Source organism: Prionailurus bengalensis, chromosome B3, assembly GCF_016509475.1.
Source record: "Prionailurus bengalensis isolate Pbe53 chromosome B3, Fcat_Pben_1.1_paternal_pri, whole genome shotgun sequence".
Classification (NCBI taxonomy): Eukaryota; Metazoa; Chordata; class Mammalia; order Carnivora; family Felidae; genus Prionailurus; species Prionailurus bengalensis.
Window position 1 is genome coordinate 106,715,791 of NC_057355.1, and position 24,135 is coordinate 106,739,925.

General features: G+C 40.7%; 1 long non-coding RNA gene across 1 annotated transcript; it reads left to right on the forward strand.

Annotated features, from left to right (window-relative positions):
- Positions 1-20,257: 20,257 nt before the first annotated feature.
- On the forward strand, positions 20,258-21,951 carry LOC122467960. Its single transcript, XR_006293110.1, has 2 exons — positions 20,258-20,753; positions 21,777-21,951. It is a non-coding gene; the product is annotated as an uncharacterized LOC122467960 (long non-coding RNA).
- Positions 21,952-24,135: the final 2,184 nt, after the last annotated feature.

A 24,135-nucleotide genomic window follows, 5' to 3' on the forward strand; every position in this document is an offset into this window, starting at 1 on the left:
GAGGAATAGTAACCCAAACTAATGAGCACACCTGCCCTCTATCACACAGGGGTCAAATGTCAACAACAACTGCCCACGTGTGGCTTCTTTCTTCCTCTCTGGCCTCTATCTAGAGAGATGGCTTCCCTGAGGCTTATAAACTTTGGTTTGGATATGGGCATATGACCCAATTCTAGCTAACAAAGGGAAAGTTTTAATAGGGACTTCAGAGGGAAAAGCCTCCTCCTTCTCTGAGAAAAATAATAGAACCACTCTCCTTTCTCAGTGTGGAAAAGAAGCACATAACCCTGCAAACTTTAGGCAGCTATCCTACAGCTATATAAAGGAGTCAGGCTTTAGAAGGAAGCCAACAGTACATAAGGTAGTGCCCAGACATGAGAAGAAATTGAGGAGTTAATGGCATGATTAAACTGCTGAATCTAACCACCTCTGAGGCCCACATTACCACTGGGCTTTGTCATTTCATAACCGATTATTGTTCAAGACAGTCTGGATTGGCCTGATTATTTACAACCAAACTCACTGTTTCTGACTCGATGGCCTTTAATTTGTGAATTTCCTCTAGGGTGTGATTGTTTTTCTCTTCCCCATTTTCATCCATCTCCATGACTCTAGTAACCATTTATATGTTGACAATCAAAATTATATCTCTAGACCAGACCTCTCTTCTAAAGTCTAGACAGATATACTCAACTGCTGACTAAATATCCCCCTGGGTAGCTCACAGGTAACTTCAACTCATCAAGTCCAAAACTAAACTGATCTCTGACCCCACAACTCCCCCACCCCACCCCTGCAGGCACTCATATATAGCCTGTGTCTCCTACAGGGTGCCCTGGCTTAATAAGTGCTCAAAGCCTGACACTTCAGAGTTATCTCTACCTGACTCCTCATACTCAATCAATGATCACTTCCTGCCAATTCTTCCTTCTAAGTGACTCTAATCCATCAATTCCCCTCTATGTTTACTGCCCCTACCTTAGTCCAAACCTCCAACATCTTCGCCTGAAATATGCAATAATCTCTTCTAAGTGATCTCCCTGCCTCTACACATTACCCACTTTGCAACCTGAAGGAGCTTTGAAAAATGGAAATTCGATCATGATGTTCACTGCGTACGCTTTTAGAGAGTCCAAAATCGTTATAGTGAATATCATCACTCACGTTAATTCTGCCCCCTCAAATAATAACAATAGCTTTCTATTTCATCTATTTTGTTCGTTTCTAAACTCCTAAGTTCTTTGCAATATTTCATTTACTCTTCCCAATAACACCACAAAGAAGCTACTACATTGTCATTCATTTGCAAGAGAGGAAACTGAGGTATAGAGGGGAGACCAAGTAGCTCTCTCTAGGTTACCCAGTTGGAAATAGGAAAGTTAGGGTTTTGGGACACCTGGGTGGCTCAGTCGGATGGGCGGCCGACTTCAGCTCAGGTCACGATCTCACGGTCCGTGAGTTCGAGCCTCGCGTCGGGCTCTGGGCTGATGGCTCAGAGCCTGGAGCCTGCTTCTGATTCTGTGTCTCCCTCTCTCTGCCCCTCCCCCGTTCATGCTCTGTCTCTCTCTGTCTCAAAAATAAATAAACGTTTAAAAAAAAAAAAAAAGGAAAGTTAGGGTTTTAGCCCAGGTTTGCTCAGTTCCAGATACTGAGTTCTCAATTGACAGATCATATGACTACAAGTCCTATCTATGATTTGATCCCTCCTCACCTTTCTAGCTCCATCTGAGGAAACTCTTTCCAAGGCAAATAATTCAGCCATACCAGTCTTCTTCCTGTTCCTCAAATATGTGACCCTTCCTTACCAGTTCCTTCTGTCTGAAGCATTCTGTTTCTCCCTGCTTCTTTGAGACAGGTCAGATGTCAGAACTTGCTGATGCAATATCTCAAAGATATCATCAAAAACTCAGGTTTTTATGCCCTTTGCTGTATAGTCCACAGCCTCTATTTCATCCATCTGGGCCATGAAACAGCATATGCAGCACTTGGCCATGCTGTGGTAAAGGCCAGCTTGGTTGACTTATTGGATTTCCTAGGTCTGATTTTCCTTACAGTGATTTGGGCCATTGAGACATGGACATTGAGACATGTCCTTGAGACATTTTGGCACTTTGCGGCCAATGAATACAATCTGAATTGCAAGAGTGTATGTTCCAAGCAGTGGAACACTGGAGGCTGAAGCTGACAAAGGCTTGTGTATACGTGACAGCCAGTTCAATGTTTTTGGCAGCAGCTGGAATTTGCAGATAACCTCCATGGTCATCCCAAGTAGCTATAATTGTTAACAATACACCCTTCTTAATGGAAATTGGCCCAAAGACTCGATAGACATATACCTCAGGCTCAAAATCAGAGATATCTGTGATTTCCCGTGACATTCTGGATCAGACCCTCAATGACCATTCAAACTCAGCATGAAGCATTTTGTTGAAGAATCAGAGAAAGAAGACCTAAATATCAGTGTTAAGGAACAGAAAATGGATACGCTTCCCATCCAAAAAACAGAAGCATATACCATTAGCATACATGGCTGAGAAAGGAACAGGTAGTTGAATTAAAATTTAGAATACACAGGATGTATGAAGAATGCAGCAAGTCTTATCATTTTTGTGTTAGTTTTTTAAAAAAATGATATTTGAAATGAAAAAGGATATTCGGAGTCAAATCATGTATATTATAGGTATTATCTAAAATCTTCTACTAGGTAGTTATTTTTCATGAAACACTGATGTATTTTAAAATATCTTCAATGAGGAAATGTCACAGATAAATGTGTATTATACATTTTTAAAAGCTCTCATAAACTCTCATAAGATGGCTGCCAGTGACATGTGGCAACATCCTTCCTCTTGCACATCTGGCTGAAAGGAGAGTAAATGCTTTTCGTTTTGTTTTGTTTTTAGTTTTGAAGTTTATTTTATTTGTTTTGAGAAAGAGAGCACACGGGAGGGCAGAGATAGGGGGAGAGAGTAAATCCCAAGCAAGCTCTGCACTGTGAGCGCAGACCCCGACCGGGGCTCAAACCCACAAACTGTGAGATCGTGACCTGAGCCGAAATCAAGAATCAGATGCTCAACCGACTGAGCCACCCATGCGCCCAAGAGAGTAAATGTCTTTCCCCAACGATGGAACAACATTTCTGCCCCTCAATCTAACTGGGTCAATTTAGTCATGGGCTTTCTGCTGCTAAACAAATAATTGTCACCAGAGGTATGCCATATGTGACAGGGGATATGGGATAACTAATGTGGCTTAGACCAAATAGTATCTATCCTGGAAGCAGAGGCCAACTCCCCAAACTGTACTGTGGTGACACATGGCCAATGGGTGGAATAAAGGGTGCATTTGTTGGTCCCGTAATGTTCTCAACATCACCCCTTGCCATGCTAAGTCCCGTTAATATTTCAAGTCTATGTTTAAAATAACCCAATGAGGGGCGCCTGGGTGGCGCAGTCGGTTAAGCGTCCGACTTCAGCCAGGTCACGATCTCGCGGTCCGTGAGTTCGAGCCCCGCGTCAGGCTCTGGGCTGATGGCTCAGAGCCTGGAGCCTGTTTCCGATTCTGTGTCTCCCTCTCTCTCTGCCCCTCCCCCGTTCATGCTCTGTCTCTCTCTGTCCCAAAAATAAATAAACGTTGAAAAAAAAAATTTTTTTTTAAAAATAAAATAACCCAATGAATTCATTCAGTAAACATTTTTTGGATGCCAGACAGTAAGCTAGTACTAGGTTTAAAACAGTAGGCAGCTCCCCAAGGGCCACAGCTGGGGAGCGGTATGGGAGCCAGAGGGTTGAACTTTTAGGGTGCAGCTTGCTCATGAGGTATTGGAGTCGGCATATCACCCCTACACTTCCTCAGTCCAAGAGGTAGTCTGGGATCTGGCATTAGGCCCAGACTTTTGGGCAGGCACTTCTGCCTGGTTACTTACCACCTCTGCACCTGCTGTCTTGAGATTCAGCCCAGCCCCAGGCATTTCCACCTGCTCCCGAGCCCCACCATCTCCCTGTGATGCCTGAACTTTGTGTACTGTGTCTCAGATCCAATATATGAATTGTGAGCAGGGTTCATGTATTTTAAACACAGATGTTTGCACAATAAAGACTATCTCAAACCAGAAAAAAAAATAAATAAAACAGTAAGCAGAATAGACAGGCTCCCTGCTCTATGAAGTTTATAGGTTACTGGGAGAGACAGAGATAACAGAAGAAGAACACATGGAACAAACACGTAATGACAATGTATGTTGGGTGCTCTGACAATAGGTTTGTGACAGTAGGGGTCACAGTTAAGGTTTGGTGTTAGAAATGGCCATCCTGAAGAAATGCAGTTCAGCTCAGACCTGAAAGATGAATAGAAAAAAGGCAGGCAATGGGAGAAAGAAACAGCAAGTACAAAGAAGCAGAAGAAACAGCCCAAGGTTACTGACAAACTAGCCGGTCTCATCATGTGCCGCTCCATTTTTCCTTTCCAAACGATGTGAACATCTCAAACATCTGTGGACATTTGTAATGTAATGTAAAACTTTTAAACCTAGATATTGTCAGAGTAAAGGCATCGCCTCCAGCAGGTGAAAGGGAGAAGCATGGAGGGAAGGTGCAGGACAGGAAAGGTAGCTGATGTCCATGAGGAGAAGGCTAGAAATACTTCCTACATTGATGGGACTAGAAATAAAAGTATAAATATGTTATTTAAATATCTTTAAGGGAGCGGTGCACCTGGGTGACTCAGTCGGTTGAGTGTCTGACTTCAGCCAGCTCATGATCTCACAGTTTGTGAGTTCGAGCCCCCCGTCGGGCCCTGTGCTGACAGCTCAGAGCCTGGAGCCTACTTCGGATCCTGTGTCTCCCTCTCTCTCTGCCCCTACCCTGCTCACTCTCTGTCTCTCTGTCTCAAAAATAAATAAACATTAAAAAAGCTTTTTTTTTAATCTTTAAAGGAAAACTTGAGTTTTAAGAGATGAGGCACAGGCTTTGGCTTGCTGTCCCTTCCAAGTGCCAGTGAAGTAAAAACATAGAAGTGCTAAGCTGGGAGGAACCACAGGATAGCAGGGAACAAAAGAGGGAGAGAAAGGCCTTGTCCCAGCACTTCAGGCTACTTGACACCATGGCTAACAATATAGAAAAAAATTTTAGTTGTTCCTAACAGAATGTCTTATAAGCTCTACTAACAGAAGTTTCTCTGGGCACCTGGGTGGCTCAGTCAGTTAAGCATCTGACTCTAGATTGTGGCTCAGTTCATGTCTCAAAGTTTGTGAGGGGCGCCTGGGTGGCGCAGTCGGTTAAGCGTCCGACTTCAGCCAGGTCACGATCTCGCGGTCCGTGAGTTCGAGCCCCGCGTCAGGCTCTGGGCTGATGGCTCAGAGCCTGGAGCCTGTTTCCGATTCTGTGTCTCCCTCTCTCTCTGCCCCTCCCCGTTCATGCTCTGTCTCTCTCTGTCCCAAAAATAAATAAAACGTTGAAAAAAAAAATTAAAAAAAAAAAAAAAGTTTGTGAGTTGGAGCCCCACATCAGGCTCTGCACTGACAGTGTGAAGCCTGTTTGGGTTTCTCTCTTTCTCTCTCTCTCTCTCTCTCTCTCTCTCTCAAAGCAAATAAATAAACTTTTTGAAAAACAAACAAACAAAGGAAAAAACCCCAGAAGTTTCTCTGCTTTCTGTCACATAAAAGTAATGAACAGAGCTTTCTTTTCTTTTCAATTATTCCTTTTTCAATTTTTTTATTAAATTTTAAGGCTTTTTTTAAAGTTTTATTTATTTATTTTGCAAGAGAGAATGTGTGAGTAGGGGAGGGGGAGAGAGAGAGAGAAAGGGAGAGAGAGAGAGAGAGAGAGAGAGAGAGAGAGAGAGAGAGAGAGAATATCCCAAGCAGGCTCCACACTGTCAGCACAGAGCCCCATGCAGGGCTCAAACTCACCAACTGTGAGATCATGACCCTGAGCTGAAACCAAGAGTCGGATGCTTAACCAACTGAGCCACCCAGGTGCCTCAATTATTCCTTGTTTTTAAGCAGTAAATGCCTAGACCCAAAGCCAGACAAGAAAGACCTCCCCGTGTGCTCCTTCTAATAGTTGGTGTTGCACCATCATGATAAGTGTGTCACTGGTCTCTGAAGCAGAAGACACCTGAGATGTTTCCTTTAAGACTTCAGAAGCATTTGAATATTTTATTAGCTTCATTTGAAATTTGAATATCTGAAATTATATGCTGTAGTCCACAGTGTGCTGCAAAAAAAGTATGTTTAAAAATAATATAATTTCAAGTAATAGTGGTAGAAATTCACTGAACTAGTGGAATCTGATCATTTAAAGACTAGTGTGGTTTTTGAGGAAACATCAGAAATTCTTCAAGCAGGGAATTGAGTTTGCCCCTCACCCACCTGGCAACAAAATTTAGGAAGTGAGGTGAACCACACATTTGGCAATAGCCATGAGAATTATCAAGTCCTTGGTGAGGAAATTTAGAAGTACCATACATGGAAAACCTGAGAAAAGCAAGGCCTTCCGGAAGGAAAGTTCCATGCCCTAAAGCTCTATGTTTTCCTGGGATGGTCTCAGTTTCAAGTCTCTGCCTTTCTCCATTTAAAGTGAGCAGGGTGCAGTTGCATTCAGAATTGTCAACAAACAGAGCCCAAGAGTATTAGATTTCTTTTTTTTTTAATTTTTTTAATGTTTATTTATTTTTGTAAGAGAGACAGAGCTTGAGCAGGGCAGGGGCAGAGAGAGAGGGAGAAAGAACCTGAAGCCGGCTCCAGGCTCTGAGCTGTTAGCACAGAGCCTGATGCGGGGCTCAAACCCACAAACTGTGAAATCATGACCTAAGCCAAAGCTGGACCCCCAACCAGCTGAACCACCCAGGCACCCCAAAGAGTATTAGATTTCTAACCTAATGGTGGAAATGGGCAAAGTCTATTTTAAACAATTTACATTACCAGATATTTCACACGTCAAAATATTCAGATGGCAATCCAGCAGGACAGGTCTAAGATTCACATACATGGAAATTACCCAAGTCAAGTGTTGGAAAAAACTCAGATTTAGGCTCTGACAACCTGAGATCCCCCCGCCCCCCACTGGAAATTTTCTAGCTTCCAACATAGCCATAAAGATAATGCATACCGCACAGGGTTGATTTGAAGATCACTTGAGATAATGTGAACATTTCGTAAACCATGGAGCACAGTGCCAAGTATCCGCCTCTATCTCCATTTACCTGTTTCTGGATGATATCCTTTCCACCACCTCTAGATTTTTGTTCTGTGAAGAATTCCTGACACACACGGAGAAGAGAACCATGTGAGGATGGAGGCAGAGATGGGAGTGATGTGTCCATGAGCCAAAGATTGCTGGCTACCACCAGAAGCTGGGAGAGAGACATGGAACGGATTTTATTTCAGAGCTTTCCTCCTGGAATTCCTTCTGGAATCCTAAGATTCTCCTTAGGGGAGTCTCCTTAGGAGAAACCAGCACTGCGGACGCCATGACTTCAGGCTTCTGGCCTCCGAAACCGTGAAGGAGCAAATTCAGTTGGTTCAAGCCACTGGATTTGTGGTTGCTTATCACAGCATCCCTAGAAAACGAATACAGCCTTTCATCTGAAAGCTGAACCTTCAAATCCCTGAACACTCAGCAACGCCAGTCCTCAGAAAATGCCCAAATAAAAAGTTTTTGCACGTGAACACCCTATTCATAAAATGATGCATTTTACTCACAAAATGGCACAACTTATTCCATCACTGATTGGATAATGTGATATGGTCACAAAGTGAAATATTTATACAGCAATGAAAATGAATGAACTACAGCTACATGAAACCACATGGAATAATCTTAGAAATCCCATGAGAGAAAAAGTCAATCCCAGAAGACTACCTATGGCACAATTTTATTTTTATAGAACGAATACTAACAAGGTTAAACAAAATATTAAAATGTACACATATCTGTGATTAAGCAGTTTCTTAAAAACTTAAATATGTGTGTACCATATGATCAGCAATTTCACTTTTAGGCAGTTATCCCAGAGAAATTAAAAGTTAGGTTCACACTAAACCTGTACCCAAAGGTTCATGGCAGCTTTATTCATAATACACAAAACCCAGAAACAAACCAGATGTCTCCAACAGGTGACTAGTTCAACAAGCTGTGGCACATTTCTACCATGGAATACTACTTAGCAATTAAAAAGAAAAAACAACTTGAATGGATCTCAGAGAATTATGTTGTGTGAAAAAAAGTCAGTCTCAAAAATTTTGCATATGGTATGATTCCATTAATTAGCATTCTCAAAATGTCAAAAACTGGAGGCAGAGAACAGGTTACTCATTACCCATGGTCAGAAGGAAGTAGAGGAAGAAAGGTAAAACTGGCTATGAAAGGCTGGCAGGAGAATCTTTGTGATGTTATTATTCCATTTCTTGACGGTGCTGGTAGCCACACAAATCTATACATGTGATGCAATTGCATAGAACTAAATATATATACAAATCCATGCATGTAAAACTAGTGAAATCTGAATAAAGTTGATGGATTGTATTAATGTTAAAAAAAAAAGTGAATTCCCTTTCTCCCCTGTAACTTCAGACTCTCTTCATTCGTTGATTCAGTGACTCATTGAACAAATATTTGCTGAGTGTACTGTGTATGAGCCACTATGACATCAAACTGATTCATCGAAGTTGTGAAATGTGCTACAATAGAAAAATGTCCAATTCCTTCTGAATGTGAAACGGGGAGACCTCACCTTGTCATTTGGGACAGTGAAGGCTTTCCTGAGGAAGCATTGCTTAAGTTAAAACCTAATAGATGAGTAAGCAAAAGTTAGGTAAATAGCTAGGATTCTTGGCATTGTCTCAGGCAGAGAGAATGTATGCGTTCACCCAAGTGTTGTCTTGAGCTGGGAAGCAGCATGGATTAATGGTTTAATTAATGGATTAATGAGCTGAAAGATGTTCAACAAGACTGGAGCAAAGAGACTGGGAGAGACAGATACAAGATGCCGATGAGTTATTCAGGAAGGGCAGACAGAGAGAGGAGAGGGAGAGAATCCTAAGCAGGCTCCTTGCTGTCAGCGTGGAGCCCTATGCAGGGCTTGAACCCGTGAACTGCAAGACTATGACCTGAGCCAAAGTTGGAAGCTTAACTCACTGAGCCACGCAGGTACCCCTTGTGATGAAATTCTGAGACTACAGCAGGATTTTTTCTGCCTAAAGGCTATTGCATGTGGTGTTCCCACTGCCTGTGTCATTACCTCGAATGTGAATTCATGAAACAGGGACCTTGTCTGTCTTGTTCTCCAAATGATCACTCATGCCTGCCACAGTGCCTAGGACAATGGGGACTCAAAAAGTACTTCTCAAGTGAATGTTGAATGAATGGTAGAAACAGAGTAGAAAGTACTAAGGCTTACCTCGACAGCAGAGGCTGTGGTTGGGAAGATATAATTACTGATGTCCAGTTTATTGCCTGAGCATATCTCTTCCTTTGTTTCCTACTGCTGGTGTTTTTCACCCCTATATATTATCAGTCAACATTTTGTTCCCATTTCCAGCTTCCTCTAAATGTCTTCAACTGAACTCCCACAATGATGTCAGGCTGACACTTATCTCTCAAAATTTTACCTCCTCCCATATTCCTTCTTTTTTATGGCTTCCCCTTTAATGACTCACCAAAATCAGAAACCTGATATTTATCTTTGCTAGTTGCCTTTATTCACCCTTAAATCAATTCTCTTATAAAATTCTTTTTATTTTCCCTTTTCATGTATTTTTTAAAGTTCACTTATTTATTTTGAGAGAGAGAGAGACAGAGAGAGAGAGAGAGAGAGAGAGAGAGAGAGAGAGAGAGCAGAGGAGGGGCAGAGAAAGAAAGAGAGAGAGAATCCCAAGCAGGCTCCACACTGCCAGCACAGAGCCTGATACACAAACCCATGAACCATGAGATCATGACTTGAGCCAAAACCAAGAGTTGGATGCTCAACCAACTGAGCCACCCAGGTGCCCCTTATTTTCCCTTTTTAAATAGATTTCAAATCCATTCTCTCCTCCCCAGACTTATGACTGATCCCTGCCCACCAGTCTTGCTCCATTTCCTACTCTCCTCTCCTCCCCTGGCACATTGTTCTCCAGTAATATTGAATGCCTACTCTTTTAAATGTCCTTATATTTATGTTCATTCTGTTTCCTCTACTTGGAATGCCCTTCCCAGCATCCCCTTTTAACCTGAAATTCCCAGGAGAACAAGGCAACCTTCAAACACTAAATGGGCACTCTCTTAGAAAGAATGATGAAGGGAGTTGAAATGGGGGTGGGGGTGGGAATAAGGTTCCTATTGTGCCCGAAGTCTTTAGGAAAAAGTTTCAAATTTTTTGAATACGTGAAGCCCAAGTGCCTGTGCATTCCGCCCATAGGATACTCCTAAAAGCAAGAGGGAAGAGCTATGAAAATACTAAGTACTATCCCCCCAAAAAACTAGCAGATGAAATTAGAATGACTAGAATAGCAAGAAAAGCTGGCAATGACTAAGTTCCTGTGGAGCCCACATTAACATTTGTCATAGGGATCAGAGGTACCCACGACAGGAGCCCTTAGGTCCTTAGGTCTGAAAGGTGTTACAGCCCCTCACCATCACCAAGTCTCAGTAGCTAACCTGCTAAGCTCAACTCAGATCTGAAGTCAATAAATGAACTAATTCTCAGCATCGTTATGACAAAAATCAAAAAACACATTGTCTTGATGCCTAATCTTTTACAGCACAATCACTCAGTAATTCTGAAATCATCTGTGCAAAGGATATGATTTATGATATCTATATAGTTGGAAAACATTTCAAAGAGGCGAACAAGTTACTGTGGACTGTAAATCATTTTCTCCATGAGGTGGAAGGAAGAGACTGTTCCTAGACCAACTGCAATGTGTTGCGGGATGGGGTGGGGGCGGGGAGCATCCCCACACCACCACCAAGCAATGCTCTGGACACCAGCTGGGTGTTCTGCAATTCAACTTAATTCTGACACTATTTACCTGGGGATAGCATCGGGTTCCACAGATTAAGGGCTCAGCTTACAGGACTGCCCCCACCCCTCCACATCAGAGGCCAGTCACAAGTCAGGTTATGGGCTGTCCTTCTGGCCAACCAGCTATAATGAGATTCCCACGATCCCCCCGTCTTCCGTGAGTTCGATTAATTTGCTAGAGTGGCTCACAGAACTCAGGAAATATTTTACTCACTAAATTAATGCTTTATTATAAAAGGATACAACTCAGGAACGACTAAATAGAAGAGATGCATAGGTTGAGGTGTGAGGGAAGGGTGCGAATATTCCAGTCTCCCAGGGCAATGCTCTCCCAGCGCTTCCCTGTGTTCACCAACCTGGGAGCTCTCCAAACACTGTCCTTTTCGGTTTTTATGGAAGCTTCATTATATAGCCATGACTGAGTAAATCATTGGCCATTGGTGATGGATTCAGACTTTAGCCTCTCTCCCTTCCCTAGTGTCTGTAGGTGGGACTGGAAGTTCCAACCTCCTAATTACTTGGTTGGTTACCCGGACAGCCAGCCTCCATCCTTACAAGCTTCCCAAAAGTCACTTAATTAACATAACAAAAATGGCTTTATGGTTCTCTTCACTTAGGAAATTCCAAGGGCTTGGGGAGCTCTGTGCTAGCAAGAGGACAAAGGTCAAATATATATTTCTTATAAATCACAATATCACAGAGACCATCCATTTTTTTTGAAAGAAGGACATGCTGTTAACAGGGGAAATCAGACCATTGTAGATCACATTAAAGAATGAGGCCAAGGATCTACCAGTGACATAGATGTCACCTCTTCTGTGAACCTTTTCACTACCTTCTACTTCAAGATAGAATTAAGCCTCCTGTGACCCTCTTCTGCATCTCATAAATTCTTATATTATTGTACATATGTCACCCTATTATTCATTCATATATCGTCTCCCCTACTGGATTGGAAGCAATTTAAGAACAGAGACACTTTGCATGCATTTGTACTCTCCGTGTCCGCTCAGGCTTGACCCTATAGCTGCCTGATGAGCTAATTATATGTAATTAGAGAAAGACTCTGTGTCCTCCCAGAAATTGTTCCTGGCACAGGAACACTGTAAGCAAAAGTAAAGAATATGCATGTATTATACCGACTAGAACTCTGATACCTAGGTAAAAGCAATTTCCAAAACAATGCCGTTTCCTGACAGAAGTTTAAATCAAATGTTCTTTGCTTTGAGACTCTATCTGAACCTCTTGCTTCCTTTGTCTAACTCTTGGTGATTGCTTAATGCTTTCCAGCTGTTTTTACTTCCAAGGCTTTAAGTTTTTCTTTCACTGACCAAAAGGCACTGAGAAATTTATAAAGAAATAGTATTTTTTCTATTTTTTTAAAGTTCGTTTATTTATTTTGAGGGAGATAGATGGCATGAGTGGGAAAGGGCAGAGAGAGAATCCCAAACAGGCTCCATGCCGTGAGCACAGAGCCTGATGTGGGGCTTAAACTCACAAACCATGAGATCATGATCTGCTCTGAAACCAAGAGTCAGACGCTCAACCGACTGAACCAACCAGGCACCCCAAGAAATAGTATTTTGAATAGAATTATTTCTTATATTACCTCCCAATTTTGTACCCCTATCACGATCCACCCCAAACAAAATCTGGCCTCTCTCCATTTATAGCTATGTGTGTATTCTATCACCTTAGATTCCAGTGTAATCCAGATTCCTCTTATATAACAGCTTGGCACATCCATCCATCCCAAGGCTTGGATGTAGTTTCTACTCTGCTTTCCTTTTATACATGCTAACATCACTGCTCAATCTATGAACTTGAATGGTCTATGAAAATGACACCAAAAGGTACAGTCCCTCCATTTTTTATTAAGTTTTTTTATTTTAATTCAAGTATAGTTAATATTCAGTATTATATTCATTTCAGGTCTACAACATAGTGATTCAACAATTCTAATGTTTATTTGTTTATTTTTGAGAGAGAGAGAGAGTGCATGAGCAGGGGAGGGACAGAAAGAGAGGGAGAGAGAGAACCCCAAGCAGGCTCCGAGCTGTCAGCACAGAGCCTGACACAGAAGCTTGAATCCACGAACTGTGAGATCATGACCTGATTTGAAATCAAGAGTCAGATGCTTAACCAACTGAGCCACCCAGGTGCCCCAGGGTTCAACAGTTTTGTTACTCACTGTTCATCATGATAAGTGCACTCTTAATCCCCTTCACCTATTTGACCCATTCCCCCTTCCCCCACCTTCCCTTTGGTAATCATCAGTTCTCTATAGTTAAGAGTCTGTTTTTTGGGTTGTCTCCTGCTATCTCTCTGTTTTTTCTTTTGTCCATTTGTTTCTTAAATTCCACATTTGAGTGAAATCATATAGTATTTGTCTTTCTCTGACTGGCTTATTTCACTTAGCATAATACTCTGTAGATCCATTCCAGTTGTTGCAAATGGAAACATTTCATTCTCTTTATGGCTGAATAATATTCCTCTGTGTGTGTATGTGTGCGTGTGTGTGTGTACCAATTCTTCTTTATCCATTTATCTGTTGATGGACACTTGGACTATTTCCATAATCTGAGTATTGTAAATAATGCTGCTATAAACATAAGAGTTCATGTATCCCTTTGAATTAGTGATTTTGTATTTGTATCGTTTCTCAGCCTTTTGGCTAAGATCAAGTGTAGTGATATTGTATTTGTTTGGTAAATACCCAGAAGTGTGATTGGATCATAGGTAGCTGTATTTTTAACTTTTTAAGGAACCTCCATACTGTATTTCACAGTGGCTTTATCTGTTTATATTCTCATTAACAGTGCATGAGAGTTCCTTTTTCTCTACATCCTCACCAACACTTATTGTTTCTTGTTTTTTTTTTTTTTTATTTTTAGCCATTCTGATAGGTATGAGGTGATAACCTCACTATGGTCCTGATTTGCATTTTCCTGATGATGAGTGGTGTTGAGCATCTTCCCATTGTAGGTTGTCTTTTTGTTTTGTAGCTTGTTTCCTTTGCTGTGCAGAAGCTTTTTATTTTGATGTAGTCCCAATAGTTTATTTTTGCTTGTGTCTCCCTTATCTCAGGAGACATATCTAGAAAGGTGTTGCTATGGCCAACGTCAGAGGAATTACTGCCTGTTCTCTTTTCTAGCATTTTTATGGTTTCAGGTCTTAAAGTTAGGTCTTTAATCCATTTTGAGTTTGTTTTTGTGCATAGCATAAGAAAGTGGTCCAGTTTCGTTCTTGTGTGTGTGATGTAACAAAGCTGTCCAATTTTTCCAACACCATTTGTTGAAGAGACTGTCTTTTTTCCCATTGCATATTCTTGCCTCCTTTGTCAAAGATTAATTAACCATATTAATTGTGGGTTTATGTATGGGCTCTCTATTCTGTTCCATTGATCTATGTCTCTATTTTTATGTCAGTACCACACTGAAATTTTTTTTTATTACTACAGCTTTGTAATATAAATTGAAGCCTGGAATTGTGATACCTCTAGTTTTGTTTTTCTTTTTCAAGATGGTTTGGCTATTTGGGGTTTTTCGTGGCTCCATATAAATTTTAGGATTGTTTGTTCTAGTTCTGTAAAAAACGCTGTTGGTATTTTGATAGGGATTTCATTAAATGTGTAGATTTCTTTGGGTGGTATAAACATTTTAACAATATTTGTTCTTCTAATCCATTATCACTATTAGCATAGATGTCTTTCCATTTCTTGTGTTATCCTCAATTTCTTTTGACAATGTTTTATATTTTTATAGTATAAGTCTTTATCTCCTTGGTTAAGTTCATTTCTGGATATTTTTATTATTTTTGATGCAATTATAAATGGTATTCTTTTCTTAATTTTTCTTTGTACTGCTTCATTATTGGTATATAGAATTTAACAGATTTCTGTACGTTGATTTTGTATCCTATGACTTTACTGAAATCATTTATCAGGTCTAGTAGTTTTTTGGTGGAGTCTTGAGAGTTTTCTACAGATTATATCACGTCATCTGCAAAAAGTGAAAGATTTACTCCTTCCGACCAATTTGGGTCCCTTTTATTTCTTTTTCTTGTCTGATTGCTATGGCTAGTACTTGCAGTACTATGTTGAATAAAAGTGGTGAGAGTGAAGATCCTAGTCTTCTTCCTGAGCTTATAGGAAATGCTCTCAGTTTTTCCACATTGACTATGATGTTAGCTGTGGGTTTTTTATATGTGGCCTTTGTTATGTTGAGGTATGTTCCCCCTAAACCTACTCTGGGGAAGGTTTTTATCATGAATGGATGTTGTTCTTTGCCAACTGTTTTTCTGCATCTATCGAAATGATATGATTTTTATCCTTTCTCTTATTGATGTGACATATCACACTGATTGATTTACAAATATTGAACTACCCCTGTATCCCAGGAATAAATCCTACTTGATCATAGTGAATAATTTTTTAATGTGTTGCTGGATTTGGTTTGCTAGTATTTTTTTGAGAATTTTTGCATATATGTTCATCAGAGATAAAGGCCTGTGGTTCTTTTTTTGTGTGTTGTCTTTGGTTTTGGTATTAGGGTAATGCTAGCCTCATAGAATGAATTTGCAAGTTTTCCTTCTTCTTCTATTTTTGGAATAGTTTGAAAACAGTAGGTATTAACTTTTCTTTAAACGTTTGGTAGAATTTTCCTGTAAAGCTGTCTGGTCCTGGAGTTTTGTTTGTTGGGAGTTTTTGAAATTACATATTCAATTTTATTGCTAGTAATTGGTCTGTTCAAATTTTCTATTTCTTCCTGCTTCAGTTTTGGTAGGTTATATGTTCCTAGGAATTCATCCATTTCTTCTACCTTGTCCAATTTGTTGGCATATAGTTTTTCATAATATTCTCTTACAATTTCTTTGTGTCAGGTGTTATTTCTCCTCTTTCATTTGTGATTTTGTTTGAGTCCTCTCCCCCCACCCCCCGCCACCTCATTCTCTGTCTCTCTCATGAGTTTAGCTAGAGATATATAGATTTTGTTGATCTTTTCAAAGAACCAGCTCCTGGTTCGTTGATCTGCACTATTGTTTTTTAGTTTCTATTCTGTTTATTTATGCTCTAATCTTCATTATTTCCTTCCTTCAGCTGGTGTTGGGTGTTGTTTGTTCTTTTTCTAGCTCCTTTAAGTGTAAGGTTAGGTTGTTTATTTGAGATTTTTCTTGCTTCTGAAACTATTGCTGTAAACTTCCCTTTTAGAACCTTTTGCAGTCCATACATTTTTACATGGAAAAGCTTCTTGAAGAAATGGCCTAAGAATGACTCTGTTCATATCCCAATTGCCCAATAGAAAGCATTTCTTTTCCATGATAATATTTCTAGCTATCCTGATAAAATCGTGTTCTTTTTCTGTATTCTTTGCCCGAGATGTTTAGCCAGATATCCCTGCCTATAAAAAAAAAGCAGAGGACTAGAAGTCATGAGTCTAAGTTTCCAGACCCAGCTTGGAACTAGCTCTGTGATCTTGGTCAAGTCACCTACTTCTTTCTGTTGTCATTGTTTTGTTTTTGTTTTTGTTTTTTAATTTTTTTAATATTTATTCATTTTTGAGAGGCAGAGTACAAGCGGGGGAGAGGCAGAGAGAGAGGGAGACACAGAATCCGAAGCAGGCTCCTGGCTCTGAGCTGTCAACACAGAGCCTGATGCAGGGCTCGAACCCACAAACCATGAGATCATGACCTGAGATGAAGTTGGACACTCAACCAACTGAGCCACCCAGGTGCCCCTCTGTTGTCATTGTTGATTTCACCAGACAAGCGCTTGGGCTATTAAAAAAAAAAAGTAAAATGTACAAAACTTGTGGTAAAGGTGCTTTTAGTGTCAAGAGCTGTGAAGGGTCAGGGCACCTGGCTGGCTCAACAGTTAAGCATCTGACTCTTGATTTTGGCTCAGATCATGATTTCATGTTTCATGAAATTGAGCCTTGCATCAAGCTCCATGCTGGCAGTGCAGGGCCTGCTTGGTATTCTCTCTCTCCCTCTCTTTTTGCCCCTATCCCCCTCTCAAAATAAATAAATAAATTTTAAAAATATATTTTTTAAGAGAATTGTGAAGTGTTGAAAGACATTACCATACTTGAAATCCAATGAGTTAGCCTGCCACAATTTCATGAATACTGGCAAAAAGACACACACAAACGCACACACACACACATACACACACACGAGACTTCTGGATCAGACACAAAGGACTTTATTATTATGACCTAGCAAGCAGCTTGAGCATAAGCATATTTCTGTCACTTGTTCTTGCCCCCAAGTTGCATGGGTAAGACACAGATGGACCCAAAAGGAAGCCTGCACACAGTTGGTTGCATTTCAGGACAGGAACTCTGAATATAGGGTACATGAATCTTTTACAATGAGCAATAAACATGCCTGACTTTGCTCCAGAATAGACACTCTATTTCCTAAAGCTGTTTGCTATATAAATATCCTTGTAAATATAGTACAGAACAAAAAGCAATCAATGCCTTCCTCCTAAGACATGCAGAAATGGAAGAGACCCATGCAGAATTGTCCTCTAGAATTTGGCAACATTTGCATAAAGGAAGAATTATGCTTATCTATCATTTTATTGGGAAAACTATTTCCAGAAGACATACTTAGTTATGATCTCTCATTAGAATTCAAATTTAATGCAAATGATAGCATGCCTTTTCTATAAGCATATAGTAAACCTTCCCTTTCTAGGAGCCCTATTCTCTCAAACACCAAATATTAGTATTATATCTATTTAATGGGATTTCATGTTGAGATATTAGCATCTACCATTACCTGAGGCTCTAATATGGACCAGATACTGTGCTAGGTAGGTGCTTGACCTGTATTATCTCATTTCATCTTCAAAAAATACTGCAAGATATTTTACTTGAGTATTACTTTAATATTTAGAAACTGAGGCTAAGTAAGTAATCAAAATCTAGGTACTTCTGCTTCCTCAAGCCATGTTTTTCCACAAACCTGTGGTGGCTTGGTAGCCAACCATTACCACATGGAAGTTGAAGTGGCCCAATGCCTGAAGCACTGTCACTGACAATAAAAGTTTCAGTAAGTGCTGCCTGAGCATTAGTCCTTCTCACTAAGCCAGTTCTTCAGTTCTTAGTGTGTATGAGAAATATCTGGGGGAGCATGTGAAGTGGCAATCTCTTGGGCTTCAACCCAAGATTCTCTGATTCAACTGATCTTTTTTGTGATCCAATAATCTCTATTTTAAAAGCATCTTTTTTTTAATGTTTACTTATTTTCAGAGAGAAAACGTGAGCAGGGGAGAAGCAGAGAGAGAGAGAGAGAGAGAGAGAGAGAGAGAGAGAGAGAGAGAATCCCAAGCAGGCTCTGCACCATCAAAGCAGAGCCCAATGTGTGACTCAATCTCACCGAACTATGAGGTCATAACCTGAGCCAAAATCAAGAGTTGGATGCTTAACCTGAGCCACCCAGCACCCCCACCAATAATCTCTATTTTAAACAAACTCCTCAAAATGTTTTAACGCAGGTGGCCCTTGAACTTCATCTTAGAAACACTGTGACCCCAAGCTATAAAGAGAATGGTATAAGACAAGGTTGCCACTCTAGAACAGATGACAGATTTCTTTTATGAATATGAGAGTGCTGATGCGTTTGGAGAGTCACTAAGAAGCTAATCAGAAAGGAAAACACAAATCAATCAATCAATCAATTAATTAGAAACACATTATTATCAACTAGATACAGGATTTGGCTATGAAAAAAATACAGATAAAGATAATGTGCAAAATATGTAAATACAGAAGTGATCAGGCTAGTTATTTCATGATCTAAATTAAGGATTCTAGATCCTGGGGCAGCTGGGTGCATCAGTTGGTAAAGTGTCCAACTCTTGGTTTCAGCTCAGGTCATGATCTCACAGTTTGTGGGTCCAAGCCTCACATCAGGTTCTGTGCTGACAGTGCAGAGCCTGCTTGGGATTCTCTCTCTCTCTCTCTCTCTCTCTCTCTCTCTCTCTCTCTCTCTCCCCTCCCTCAAAATAAATAAACAAATAAACTTTTTTAAAAAACGGATTATAGATCCTGAGTCTGTTCATAAGGAACATTTATTTCTCACTTCCCAAAGGTTTTATGAGAAATAGTGAAGATTGCCAAACAGAAATATGGTGAAATTTGCAGCCTCTCTGAGACTCAGCAAAATGGAAAAAGTAAAATCAGCTTCTTAGAGTTGTTATAAAGAGTAAAATTATTTTTCCAATGCCTAGCATAATGTCTCTACTAAAGTTTCATATAGTTTTTGAGTTTGTCTCTAATACAGCTGAATAAAATCAGTGATATTTAATGATTTTGTGTATTTTATAAATATAATAGATCTAATTCTAGAGAAATGAGACATGTATTATATTTTAAATGAAGGGTATAGATAAGAAGAAAAAGTAAAGGTTGCAATGTATTTTAGGTTGGTATTTAAAGGTTACTTGTTGTTCTGTGTCTGAAAGTTGCAATATATAGTCTATTTGCATTTGCTTTTTCATTTTTGCTGTTCAAATCGAGTCTTCAATACAGTGAGCTGAACGATTCCTTTCATGCCCTCTACTGGATATTTGAAGTTAAACGTCAATAACACAGCCGAGTAACCAAAATAATAATACGCATGATCTTCAAAACCTTCTTTTATGGCTTTTGAATTTATTTATTTTAATTTTTTAAGTTCATTTTTTTTGGGAGAGAGAGAGAGAGAGAGCGAGCAAGCACAAGCAAGGGAGGGGCAGAGCAAAGGAGAGATGGAATCCCAAGCAGGCTCTGCCCCATCAGCACGGATGCCCGATGCAGGGCTCAAACCCACAAACCTTGAGATCATGACCTCAGCTGAGATCAAGAGTCAGCTATGGCCCCCAGGCACTCTACAGCTTTTGAATTTAAAATTCAGCTCTGGTGGTTCACTGGTGTAAGAATTCCTTTTTCTGTGCCTGAGATGTAAATTTCAGAGTCAGCCCTTCCTATTGTGTGGAAATTATTGGGGAAGGGAGTGAGTAGATGTGGTTTGTATCACTGCCACCTTTGAGGAGTCTCTAAAGGGTACTGTGCTGCCGTGATATTTAAGAAGGCTCTATTTAATTACATCCTGGTTTAGTAGTAATATCTCCCAGCCCATGAAACTTGTATTAGAAGGGCAGCGTGGTAAAGCCAGCCTATTACTAAAGAACTTCTCCCTACCAGCTGTTCGTCGCACACATAAAATCTATCAGGAGGAAGGTAAAGGAGTACTTTACTCGGTCATCTGGCTGCCTTTGGCCATTCCTACAGAGTATGCCTGGGGTGAGTCTGGGAAGGTTTCCTTCCCACCCCAATTCAGCTCGTCCACCCTTTCCCAGGGCTGATTTTAACTCAGCAGAGCCACACCAGTTATTAAATATTGAAATGTTTTTATAGTGGTCCATCTGCACCCACTGCCCTTGTCTACTGCATGCTTCTCACCACATTTTGACTTCTGGGGCCTCCTCCGGGACTCCCTGGACTTCCCCACAATCAAGCAATTAAAAGGTTACGGGCTGGTCTACTTGCTTCACGAAATTGCCTGACCCAGTCCACCCAGCCCCTTAGATCCCTCTGGCCCTGTGAAGGTTATATGGATACAGTGCTGTCTGAAATTAACCATGACCTTCAAACTTCACTCCCATAGTGTCCCTGCATAGCTGCAATTCAGCAACGTCAAAGAAGAAAGGAGACCCTCCAGTTCCCAGCTATGTTTTTCTCTCTGCATGGCAGTAATAGGTAAGATTTAGGAAGCGCTTCTGTGTCAGACACATATGCATTATTTCAACCACTCTTTACCACAGCCTTACTTTACAGTTGAGTAAACCAGAAACAGCCAGTAACTTGCATGAAAGCCCACAGCCAGTGCATGGGAAAGCTAGAATTTGAAGCAGATCTGACCAATACCAAAACCAGGTGTCAGGTGAAATTCACCAATGTTGCAAACCCAAGACAGTCCAAAGAATATGCAGCAGGCTCTGAAGAAACTTCCAGCAAAGGAATTCCACAAATAATTTTACACGGAGGCAGGATCACTAGGATGATTATAGAGTCACCCAGCCGGGGGTAGGGAGCATCACCCTGGGAGATGGACAGTCTCCTGCATTTTGTCACCAGATGGTCTCGGTTAGTCTCAGCAGCACCCTCTGCTCCCAAGAGGGCAAGGGAACTGAATTTCAGAATACCCGTGATGCAGTTCCCATAGAAACAAAATGGAAAGAGGTCCCAGACTTCTGTTTTAATGTCGAATATTAAAGAAACTTAAAAAACAAAGTACAGTCATAACTCTAATATAGATATAAAGCAAACAGGTAACAAACTTTCCATTTAACTCATTAACTAAATGAGGAAATTAGTAAAATGAGGACCTCAAATAACTCAACGGGAAACCCAGTTAAATGGACATAACACATGGCTTGGTGGTCAAGAGAATAAGGCTTTATTCACAAGTAGTTCAGAGGAGAAGCCAAAAAGCAGAGACGTTGATAAATCAGGAACACTGAGATGAATTTGCAAATGGAAACAAAACTGGTGCTTCTGGAGAGGGAAGTGGGAAGAAAGTCAACCCTCCACTGGACAGAATTTATCTGTATGTCTCTTGACATATTTGCATTGCTCTCTGTTATCTACAAGCTGCCTTTCTCCCTCCAGAATTACAAGATAGCCTAGTCAAAGACAAAGGTGCATATTACTGTAGGCGGATAATTCCCCAGTCATTATAGCATTCCCTTGAAAAGATACTGATCTTGTTTGCTATTTCAGTGTCTTCAGTGTTTCCTTACATGGATCAAGTGGAAGAAAAAGGAATCGGATTGGTCCGTGAGCACTGTTTGGCCTGGGGAATAGGTAAGAAAAATCAGGAAAATTCACAATCTACTCTTCGGCACCAGTCCCTCAGAGTATTTCAGAAATGGGTTATAAAAGCAAAGACATTTTCACATGCATTCATTCATGCAATCAATTCTTATTGACACATACTATATGCCCCAGCTCTAGGAAAACCACGAGTCCACATGAGTTTCCAGAAAACTACTCAGCAACTGTAAATGGAAACATTTAACTGCAAGTAAGATGAGCTACAAGTCTGAAAACACACTGTGGAAAATCCTGTTTACCTGTTCACCTCTTAGGCAGGCTGTCTGGCCAGCTTGCTCATCCATTTTTTTCCACGACTGATACAACTTGTCTGTGAATTTTTACCATACTCTTCCTGCATCCACTCTTTCATCCCCAACCCTAATTCCAGAACATTCTTGGTCATGGTAAATGTCTATTAGAATATCTCCAGTAAAGTAGTAGTTCTTAAAGCTAATATCATAGTGGGCTTGGGGTAAGATTTTCTTTAATATCAAATCATAGCCCTCTCCAAAAAGAGAACAAGTAAAGGGAATTAGAGGCCTTTATCTTTAGCCATCTTAACTAAGATATTATTTAGATTTGATTTAAAGGCTGCAAAACTTCAAATCAGATCTGTATTGATCAACACACCAGGTATGGATGGGCAGGAGTGCCATTGAAGGGCTGGAAGAAAGGTGACATGTATCTACCAGAAGGTGGCAGTGTTGCTTCTCCAAATACCTCACAGATTAGACAGGCTCTTGAATCTAAGGCTAGAAACAAGGTTAGGCTCTTTCTGGACTTTCCGCACTTAGTTCATGTGTATGCTTTACAGAAAGGAATGTGAATTAGCTGTACTTTAAAGTTCACCATCGTAGTAATCCTCAAAATATACACAGAAGTAAAATATAATAAGAATTTTTTTTTTTTTTTAATTTTTTTCAGCATTTATTCACCTTTGGGACAGAGAGAGACAGAGCATGAATGGGGGAGGGGCAGAGAGAGAGGGAGACACAGAATCAGAAACAGGCTCCAGGCTCTGAGCCATCAGCCCAGAGCCTGACGCGGGGCTCGAACTCACGGGCCGCGAGATCGTGACCTGGCTGAAGTCGGATGCTTAACCGACTGCGCCACCCAGGCGCCCCAAAATTTTTTAAAGCACGATATGAGTCTCAGTAGACATGTATTGAACCTATGTGGAAGTTTCCTTGCTGGGAGTTCTATGTGGAAGACATAGAGAAGCCAAGGGCCTTAATTCTTAACAACTTTGGAATATACTTGGGAAGCAGAACTGTATTCATAAAATCATCAGAATTTCTCTTAGAATTCTGGTCCCGATCTAGATGCTTGTAGATCTTTCCTCCTCTGAGACACGGCACTGGTTGCTTCCTGTCTAATCCGTAGGGTCTTTCTCCATCCTTAGCCTATCATGGCCATATTTGCTTTACTACTTTCATCTGTTTGGCTTGAAATATCTCCGCACTCTTTATGTTTGGGACTGGAAGGCAAAGAAAAGAAGTCTTGGAGCAGCCCCACTCCAGTGGAAATAAAGGACATTTTGCAGCCTGTCTTCCCAGACAGCCAAAGAGCTCTGAACCCCAAGATTCTAGATGCTTCCTGACTTGAGCCTCACAATCCTCCCAAAGCCAGCATGATATTTCCCGCAAAAACCACAGCAGCCTGACCGCCTCATCAAAAGTTTAGTAGCCGAGAACTTAAAAAGAAAAAGAAAAAAAAGGCTACTATTGCTTATGCTCCCAACATCAACCATTTTACAAACTGCATTTCAGAATATTTGCTAACATGTTCTGACAAAGAATAATAATTAATCAGAAGCTCCCCAGCTTGCGTGAAGAACAACAACAATAATAGTCATTAAGAGCCTGTTCTGGGTCTTTCTCTCATGCTAAGGCTCGAGTTTGGTTGTGATGAAAAGAAAGTCACTGTAAGAACATTACATCTACGTTACTCAGCTCTCACTCAGGAAGCTTATTAATCTCAGTGAGTGGATCTGACACAACTTTGCAGAACTCTAGAAGTCACATAGCTGGAGTAGAGGGAGCGATTCTGTGTATGTTATTTCACCACATTTACAGACCATAGAAATAATGTAGCCAATCGACATGCCCTCACTGACATCTAGTGCTCCGATTTCTCTCCACCAGCTCTGATTTGAGATGGTTTGACTAGTTAAAGCTCATTGCACAATGGCTGGTGCTACAGAGCCGGAAATGCCAGGTCAGCAACCAAACCACTAAAGTCATAAGCGCCTGCTGCATAAATG